General features: G+C 40.1%; 1 protein-coding gene and 1 pseudogene across 3 annotated transcripts in view; both read left to right on the top strand.

The window, feature by feature from the left end:
• The window catches only part of UBE2F (ubiquitin conjugating enzyme E2 F (putative)), a 71,159-nt gene that overhangs the window by 5,918 nt on the left and 55,427 nt on the right, over positions 1-9,814 (top strand). The window lies entirely within an intron of this gene.
• LOC102488257 (acidic leucine-rich nuclear phosphoprotein 32 family member E-like) lies at positions 7,524-9,530 on the top strand (annotated as a pseudogene).

Raw genomic sequence — 9,814 nt, 5'->3', positions numbered from 1 at the left:
TTTTTTTTTTTTTTTTTTTTTTTTTTGGAGATGTTTTTGCTATAGGGTGCGTGCGCTCACCAGACAGACAGACAGAGAGAGTGAGAGAGAGAGACAGAAAGCAAGAAATCACCCCCTAGAGGGGATGGCCACGCCACAATCCCTTCTCCTTCATTCTCCTCTCAGGATCTTGGGTACGCACACACACGCACCCGGTGTGTTTTAAGCCACCGGGTCTGGGACGCGAACCACGGTCGACTATGTGGGAGTTCAGCGACATAGCCATTACGCTAACTGCTGGTCCCAAGGGTTAACTGTTCTTAAAAGTTTTGTAGAATTCAGAAGCGAAGCCATCTGGACCTTGACTTTTCTTTGTTGGGAGGTTATTTATTACTGATTCAACTTCATGGCATTTTATGGGTCTATTCAGGTTTTCTCTGTCCTCCTGATTCAATCTTGGTAGATTATATGCATCCAGGAATTTGTCCATCTCCTCCAAGTTATCTTTTTTGTTGGTATATAGTCGCTCATAGTATCCTCTAATGATGTTTTGTTTTTCTATTGTATCATAATGTTGCCTGTTTCATCACGTATTTGATTTATCTGGTTTCTTTCTTTCTTCTTTATCAGTCTAGCTAATGGTGTGTCAGTCTTGTTAATCTTTTCAAAGAAGCAGCTTTTGCTTTCACTTATTTTCTATATAGTTCATTTATTTTATATTTCATTTATTTCTGCTCAAATCTTTATGCTTTCTTTTTGCCTGGCATTTTTTGGATTTTTTGTTGTTGTTGTTTTTCCAATTCCCTGAGGCCTAATGTTCGGTTGTCTATTTGCCACCTTTCCATTTTTTCATTTCTGACTTAATTTCTTCAGTATTTAAGCAGCCATTCAGGAGTAGGTTGTTTAGTTTCCATGTGTTTGTGTATTTTCGGGGGTATTTCTTGAAATTAATATTGAATTTAATGTCATCATAGTCAGAGAAGATGCTGGATATAGTTTTTATCCCTTTGAATCTCTAAAGGCTTGATTCGTGTCCTATTACATGGTCAATTTTTAAAAAGGTTCCATGCCAGAGAGAGAAAAATGTATATTTTGTGGTCTTAAAGCAGAAAGGTCTGTAGATGTCTGTCAAGCCCATTCAATTTATAGTATCATTTAGGTCCTATATCTCTCTATTTCTTTTTTCTCTAGAATATCTGTCTAAAGGGGAAAATGGAGTGTTGAGATTCCCAACAATTATAGTGTTGCACCCTATCTCTCCTTTTAGCTCCAGCAGTCTCTCCTTCACATATTTAGATACTGCTGAGTTGGGTGCATAGGTATTTATAAGTGTTATGTCTTCTTGCTGAATTAACATATTTACTTTTTGGGGGGAGCAGGGCAAGTTTTTGCTATAGGGTGCGTGTGCTCACCAGAAAGACAGAGAGGGATAGAGAGACAGAAAGCAAGAAATCACCTCCCCTCCTCAAAGGGGAATGGCCATGCTGCAATCCCTTCTCCTCCATTCTTCTGGGGATCATGGGCATGCACGCACATGCACCCAGCGTGAGTTTAAGCCACTGGGTTCAGGACTCGAACCACAATCGACTACATGGGAGTCCAGTGACATAGCCATTATGCCATCTGCTGGTCCCCATATTTACTATTATGTAATACCCTTCTTCGTCTCTTCTTACAGCCTTTGTCTTAAAGCCTATTTTATCTGAAATCAGTATCGCAACTCCAGGCTTTTTGATTTCCATTTGGATGGAATATCTTTTTCCAGGCCTTCACTTTTAGTCCATGTATGTCTTTATCCATAAGGTGTGTTTCTTATAGGCAACAGATAGAAGGTTTCTGTTTTTTAAATCCATTCACCCAGTTTGTTTCTCTTAATTGAAAAATTTAATCCATTAACATATAATGTTATTGATATTTCAGAACCTGTTCCTATCATTAAGTGAGCCATTTTCTTGATTTTGTTGTTGTTGTTGTTCTCTTATTAATGTCCATCTGACTTTTTAGTTTTCCTGGTATAGCACTCACTTCAGAACCTCTTGAAGAGCTGGTCTGGAGTTGGTGAATTCTTTCAGGTTTTGTTTGAGCACATTTTTTTTAAAATCTTTTTTTCCCATATTAAGGATGATCTAACCAGGTATATTATTCTAGTATTCAAGTAAGTAATTTGACGTTTTCCTCTTGCCAGTTTTAATACCTTGTCTTTATCTGTGGTTTTGGCCAATCTGGTTATGATGTGCCTTGGAGAGGATCTTCTTGGGTTTATTCTATTTGGGGTCCTATGTATTTCTTGGGTCTGGATATTTGAATGCCTCTCTAGGTTTGAAAAGTTTTCTTCCAGGATTTCAGGAAATAAATGATCAATGCCCTTATTATTTTCTTCCTCTTTTGGCATACCAATTATCCAGATGCTGGGCACTTGATGGTATCTATTATTTCTTTTATAGTATCCTCATTTTTCTTGGTTGTTTTCTCCCTCTTTTTGATACTTTTTTCAAGGTCAGAGGTTTTGTCTTCTACTTTTGAGATTCGATCTTTTCTGTTTGATCTGATCTACTTTTAATACTTTCGAGGGTGGTTTTAATTTCCTATATCACATTTTTCATCCCTAACAGTTTCGTTTGATTCTTTTTTAAGGTATCTGTTTCTTCTTTCAAATCATGAAAGGACTTCCTCATCTCCTGGAGCTCGTTGTCTCTTTTCTCTTGCATCTCAATTAGTTTGGTCACTACAAAAATTCTGTGCCTCTGTGATTGTTTCTAGTCATCTGGATCTATACATTCCTTCCAAAAGTATTCAAGGTATCTCTGAGCATTCAAGGGTGTGTAGGAGTAGAATATTGGTGATCTCTCTTCTACTCTGCCTCCCTGTTGCTCACCAGTACCTGCACTGTTGTCTTTGGTTTAGGGTAACCCAAAGTCCTCCCCGTTTCTAAAGAACAGGTGTAGCTCCAAGCTGCTGAGCTTCACCTCAGGAGCAAAGAAAAGATTGCACGGTGCACCTTGTGCATTGCTGTCCAAAGCACTGATGTCTTGAGAGTCCAAAGGCAAGTGTGGGGAATGGGGATGAGTCACGGTCTTAGCCGTTAGGGCCTGTAGCCACAGGCAGCCTGAACTCTGGCAAGGCTGCTAGCTTGAACTAGTCTCCAGATGGGGTGAGGAGGGGTGCAAGTTTGTCTTGAAGTTCCAAGACATAAACCTGAAGTCCAAAGGTGAATAGAAGGTAGGGGTATTAACAATGGATTCCAGCCATTAGGGCTTGCAGCCACAGGCAGCCTGCCCCTGATAGACTTTTGATACAGTTATAGGCCAGACTTGTAGTTTAGCAGTTAAATGCTGTACAGTGAAAGCTGGATCCCACATGGCCAACCATGGTTCTAGTCCCAGCTCCTAGTGGTCCCTGGCACGTGCCCAGGAACCTGCTCTACAGTCAAATGCCTCATAACTATGTTTCGGTCAACAATAGACCACATATACAATGTCCCACAAGATTATAGTAGGCTGCACTGTATAGCCTGAGTGATCCCTAGGTGTAGTAGGTGATACCATCTAGGTTTGTGTAGGTACATGCTGATGTTTGCACAACAAAGTCACCTGATGATGCTTTAGAGCATATCCCCATCTTTTTTCTTAAAATAATTATTTATATCATCATTATTATTATTATTTAATTTGACCAGAGAGAGAGAGACAGAGAGGGGAGAAGTGAAAAGGCAAGCCTCCAGGTCCAGGACTCAAAATGTGGTCAGCCACGTAGGAGTCCAGCGCCTTAATCACCATACCACCTGCTGGCCCAAGCATATCCCTATTTTTAGGTGATGTGTGGCCACAGTTGGTCTGGGATAGGGCTGAGGCATCAGACTCTTTAAAAGCTCAGCAACTGGATTAGAGCAGTGGATACTCAACTTCACAATTTACTTGAAGTCATTGAATCATCTATTTAAACTAGATCTAGTTTACTTTTTTTCTTAAGATAAAGCCACATGTATGCCACATAGATAGAGAGAGAAAGATATTTGCACCCTCAGGGTCTGGGCACACCATGATCCCCTTCCTCCAGTCCTCCAGCCCGTCAGATCTTGGGTTGTTTATTAACCAGAATATGGGATCAGCTCCATTGCACAGGATCTCAGGGGAAGTGAAGACTAGATTCCAGTGGCCAACAACAGTCTCTCAGATGAAGACCCTCAAGAACTGGTGGGTTGTTTATGGCGTCAGCTCCATTGTACATTGGTAATACCCTGCTCAGGAGAAGCTAGATCACTGGCCCTTTCAGCCTGAAAAGCTGGGCACATTGCAAGTGCCTGGATACAGTGTATCAGAGGACTGAACAAGGGGAATCTTGGTGTGACCACACCTGTGGAAGAAGCTCCCCTCTTGCTCGTGTACACTATCATGAATAAAGAAGATCATATAAATAATAATAGAATAACACATGTTAGTATTTGCTTTAAAAACATGTGGATAATATTTTTACATGATTGATATTTATAAATGATAATATGAATGACTCATTTGTTAAGCCGTGTGCTCTTCATTACTGGGATGAATGCCCTATGGGAGCTGCAGGGGCAGAGTGGGACCATGGCTCTCCATTGGATGTGCTGGTCTCAGGGTGGCTCCGTTGATGGCCCTCAGCCCTCTGCTTTCTTCACTTGCCCTGATCTAGTGAAGAGCAGGACCTGCTAACCAGAAAAGACAAAGCCAGTGATCAATGTGGTCCTTATAAGCATAAAGGCAGCAAATCTTTGAGGGATTATTGTCACGTTTTGTTGAGTGACTTTTTTGGGTTTTTTTTTTTTTTTTTTTTTTTTTTTGGAGGGAGGGGGTGGCTGGTAAGGGATTGAGGGATGTGATTCAGGGAAGGAATATAGAATAGCTTACCGAAAAAGATGTAATTTTTAGAAATGAAGTGAACAACTCCATGTCATAGTTAAGGATCACAGAACAAATGGCCTTCCTCCATCCTTAAGAGGTTAATGACAGCAACTATGGTTTCGTCTATTTCTGGCTGGGGTTAATAGCTGTAATGAAAACAGATTTCTCCAAGGTAGGCAGAGATGATGCTGTAGAAACCAGAAGTTCACCTTTGAGTGGTCCTGACAGCCCTCAGATAGAAAGCCAGTGTGTTACTAGTGTTGCAGCCTATGGAAGGATCTAGATAAGTTACGTGCCCTTTGAGCTATGCAATCATTTCATCATTTAAACATGTGGGTTTAGTGACCTACTATATTCATGAATTATTACAGTGTAGGTAGTTGTGGTTTCCAAATGTATACATGTGAGAAAATAAACACATGAATTTTTTGAGAGAGAGAGATTTTTGCTATAGGGTGTGTGCGCTCGCCAGAAAGAGAGAGACAGAAAACAAGAAATCACTCCCCGGGGGGATGGCCATGCCAGAATCCCTTCTCCTCCATTCTCTTCTCGGGATCTTGGGCACGCACACACATGCACCCAGTGTGAATTTAAGCCACCGGGTCTGGGACTCAAACCATGGTTGACTACATGGGAGTCCAGCAACATACCCATTACACCATCTGCTGGTCCCAAGTGTCTATGTTTTAAAAGCACCCTACCACAAGATAGCCAAGAAGGTGAACTCTCTGCTGGGGGACTGTTGTTCAGCTCCAGGGCTGCTGTTCTGCTTTGCCCTTCCTAAAGTCATCATCTTGAGGCAAAGCTGAGAAACTGCCTCAGAAATCTCAAGCTCACTCCACCACCCTGTTCCTGTTCTCCTGTCTTGTTTTTTGTCACTGTGCTGTTGTATTGGACCTTTGTTCTGGCCACACTGCTAATATATCTGCTTAGAATACCCTTTTCTCACCTCTGCAGGACCAAATTCATACTTACTCCTTAGAGCCCAGCTCTGAAGCCTCTTCTTTCCTTAGACCCCAGAGCTGGAGAGAATCTCTCTGACCCAAGAGCCCATAGAACTTTTTCTGTATGAGGCAGCCCAGTCTTGTGAGTATGCCTCTCCCTCATCCTACCACACTGCTCCTTTTTACTTTTAGTTAATTCTTTATTTATTATAAAGTTTTAAAATAAATCGCTAATACTATGATATGTGTATATATTTTTATTAAATATGTGTCATTCATATATGTAGTAAAATGATTACAATAGTCAAGAATATTATATATCCATTTCCTCATCCTTGTTAGTTTCCTTTTTGTATGTGTGTGGTTAGAGCACCTGAAATCCACTCTGAGCAAATTTCCGGTATATGTTACAGTCTTATGAACATTAGTCATTCTGTACATTAGATCCCTAGAGTTATTAATCCTATGTAATTACAACTTTGTACCCTTTGGTCAACATCTCCCCATTTCCCACCCACTATTGCCTCCCCTACCCCTCTCCAGCCCCTGGGTCACCTACTCTCTTTTTCTGTATATTTAACTGTTTTAGATTGGACGTATACATGAGATCATACAATGTTTTTCTTTCTGTGTCTAGCTTTACTTAGTATAATGTCCTCTGTATTCATCTATGTTGTTGCAAATGGCAGGATCTCTTTTTTTAAGGGTCAGTAATGTTCTGTTGCATATATGTACCACAGTTTGTTCATTCATTTATCCATTAGTAGATGTTTAAGTTGTTTCTGTATCTTGGCTATTGTGAATAATGTTGTAGTGAAAATCCATCACAGATACACTATGTGGTAATGACTTCATTTCCTTTGGGTGTATACCCAGAAGAGAGATTGTTAGGTAATATGGTAGTTCTATATTTAACTTTTTGAGCAACCTCTGTTTTGTTTTTTTATAATGAATATATTAATTTAAATTCCCACTATCAGGATAAAGGGATTCCCTTTTCTCTATATCCTCACCAAAATTTGTTAGCTTGTGCCTTTTTGATAATAGCCAAGCTAAAAGATACCACTTTGCCTAGTGTTTAATGATGTTGAGCACTTTTTCATATACCTATTGGCTGTCTTTTTGTCTTCAGAGAAATGTCTATTCAGTCCTATGCCTATATTTTTAATACAGTTATTGTCTGCTTTGCTATTAAGTTGTATGAGTTCCCTATGTATTTTAGATATTAATTCCTATCTGATGCATGATTTGCAGTTGTTTTATCCCAGTCTGTATGCTACTTTTTCATTTCGTTGATCGTTGTTTTTGTTTTGCAGGGTTTTTTTTTTTTTTTTAATCTTAATATAATGGTGCTTATTTATTTTTGTTGCTTCATTTTTTGATGTGATACAGAAAAAGATCATTACCAAGGTCAACATCAAGGAACTTATTCCTGAATTTTCTTCTCAGAGTTTTACAGTTTCAGATCTTATGCTTAAGAATTTAGTTCGAGGGAGCAGCAGTTAGCATAATGGCTATGTCACTGGACTCCCACGTAGTCGACCGCAGTTCGTGTCCCGGACCCGGTGGCTTAAAACTCACGCCGGGCACGTGTGCGTGTGTGCCCAAGATCCCAAGAGGAGAAGGGATTGCGGCATGACCATCCTCCCTGGGCGGTGATTTCTCGCTTTCTGTCTCTCTGTCTCTCTCTGTCTGGTGAGCACATGTGCCCTATAGCAAAAAAAAACTCTCAAAAAAAAAAAAGAATTTAGTTCAAGTCTCCGAGCAGCCATTGAAGGGGAAGGAACCATGGGATGTGTGTGCACACGCGTGTGCGTGCATGTGCACGTGCGAGTCTGTGGACAAGGAAGTGGGGGCAACCGTTTAGAGTCCCAACTCTTTGGACTCCATTTGCTATCTTCTTTCTCCCCGACACCTATCTGGTGGTAGTGGGCGTTTATATTTGCGTTTCTTTTCATTTATTTCCAAATCTTTAAAATTTTTAGGGTTGGAGGTAGTGGGAAGATAAGAAAGGGGAAGGGAGAAGAGTAGTGGCAGAAGAGCAGGAGGAGGACATGGAGATGAAGAAGGGGATTAAGCTGGAGTTAAGGAACAGATCCCCGGAAGAGGTGACAGAGTTAGTCCTTGATCATTGTGTGTCTGGGGAAATTGAAGGTCTGAATTATACTTTTAAAAAACTAGAGTTTCTGACTGTGGCTAATGTGGAGCTAAGTTCACTGGCCAGGCTTCCCAGCTGAAATAAACTTCGAAAGTTGGAATTTAGTGACAATATAATTTCTGGAGGCTTAGAAGTCCTAGCAGAGAAATGTCTGAATCTTTTTTTTTTTTTTAAGAGGTTTTAGCTATAGGGCACGTGCGCTCGCCAGACAGACAGGGAGAGACAGAAAGCGAGAAATCACTCCCCAGGGGAGATGGCCACGCCATCCCTCCTCCTCCAGTCTTCTCTCGGGATCTTGGGCACTCACACACACATGCCTGGCGTGAGTTCCAAGCTACCAGGTCCAGGACTCAAACCGTGGTTGACTACATGGGAGCCCAGCGACATAGCCATTATGCTAACTGCTGGTCCCAGAAATGTCTGAATCCTACCTATCTCAATCTAAGTGGAAACAAAATCAAAGATCTCAGTACAGTAGAAGCTCTGCAAAATCTTAAAAATTTGAAAAGTCTTGACTTGTTTAACTGTGAGATCACAAACCTGGAAGATTATAGAGAAAGTATTTTTGAACTGCTGCAACGAATCACCTACTTAGATATATTTGATCAGGAAAATAATGAAGCCCCAGACTCTGAAGAGGAGAATGATGAGGACGGAGATGAAGATGATGAAGATGAGTCCACCTGAAGGCTATGAGAAGGAGTAGGAGGAAGATGATGAGGATGAAGATGAAGATTAAGCAGGCTCAGAACTGGGAGAGGAAGAAGAGGAGGTAGGCCTCTCATATTTGATGAAAGAAGAAATTCAGGATGAAGAAGATGATGATGACTATGTTGAAGAAGGGGAAGAAGAAGAGGAAGAGGAAAATGAAGATCTTCCAGGAGAGATGAGGAAATGAGATGTTGAGGTGATGGAGAGGAAGAAAGTGATGAGACCATTCTGAGATCGGATTCCCTAATGTTCCTGGCTGTGCAATAGAGTGATCACACCTTTGTTTCTTCGTGTGTGATAGCTATCCCTACAGAAGATAATGTATAACTTTTTATAGGAAAAGTGTGGTTTTACTGTTTTTGCTTTATCATTCCAAATAAGATCTACTAATCTGTTAGTGATCATATCATATACAGAGAAAAGTTTTCATTGACCTTCCCCCATTGTGAAAGTCCCTAGCAGTTTATTTAGAATCTTAATTTTTCTAATTCAAGCTCAGTGTATTAGTCATTTCTAGCCCAGAATTAAAACATGATCACTTTTTCACAAATGTAGTATGGTGAATTTCATTCATACGTTTTTAAAGTTATTTATAAATGAATTGAAGTTACAGTCAGCTGTGATATGAAGTGACCATGATCTCTTGAATGATAAGTTGGTTATTTTTTAGAGATGATCCAGAGATCTTTAGTTTGAAGGCAATGACTCTTTCTTGGCTATGGATATTTGGGTGCTTTTTTGTCACACGAGTGACTTGGAACATAGAAGCAAAATAGTAAATGGAGATAGTTCATGGATCGTTTGGAGAGGTTTTATTCAGTAATATAGTTCATGAATTTTGTGGTGACCGATAAGATTTTTGTTTTTGAAAGGAGAAAATGCTTTTACTAAGTCCAAACACATGCTGGTGAGCTCTTTCTTCAGGCTGCAGATCGTGACACGCCAACCATTGTGTATTTTGCTTTTTTAGGTGTGCATTCTTTTTCCTCTAGCAATTCCTTTATGGTCACCTTCCCTTCTTATTTCATCTCTGTCTACTAACTCGAAAAAAAGTTGGGAAACTTGTGGATACCCAGGAAAACCTTTAGTCTTACACTTCAACCACTTTTTTTTTTTTTTTTTTTTTTTTTTTTAGAGGAGTTTTATGC

The sequence above is a fragment of the Tupaia chinensis genome, unplaced genomic scaffold (assembly GCF_000334495.1).
Source record: "Tupaia chinensis unplaced genomic scaffold, TupChi_1.0 Scaffold000332_1, whole genome shotgun sequence".
In the NCBI taxonomy this organism is placed as follows: domain Eukaryota; kingdom Metazoa; phylum Chordata; class Mammalia; order Scandentia; family Tupaiidae; genus Tupaia; species Tupaia belangeri.
The sequence above is the reverse complement of the archived record's forward strand: the minus strand, read 5'-3'. Positions and strand labels throughout refer to the sequence as shown.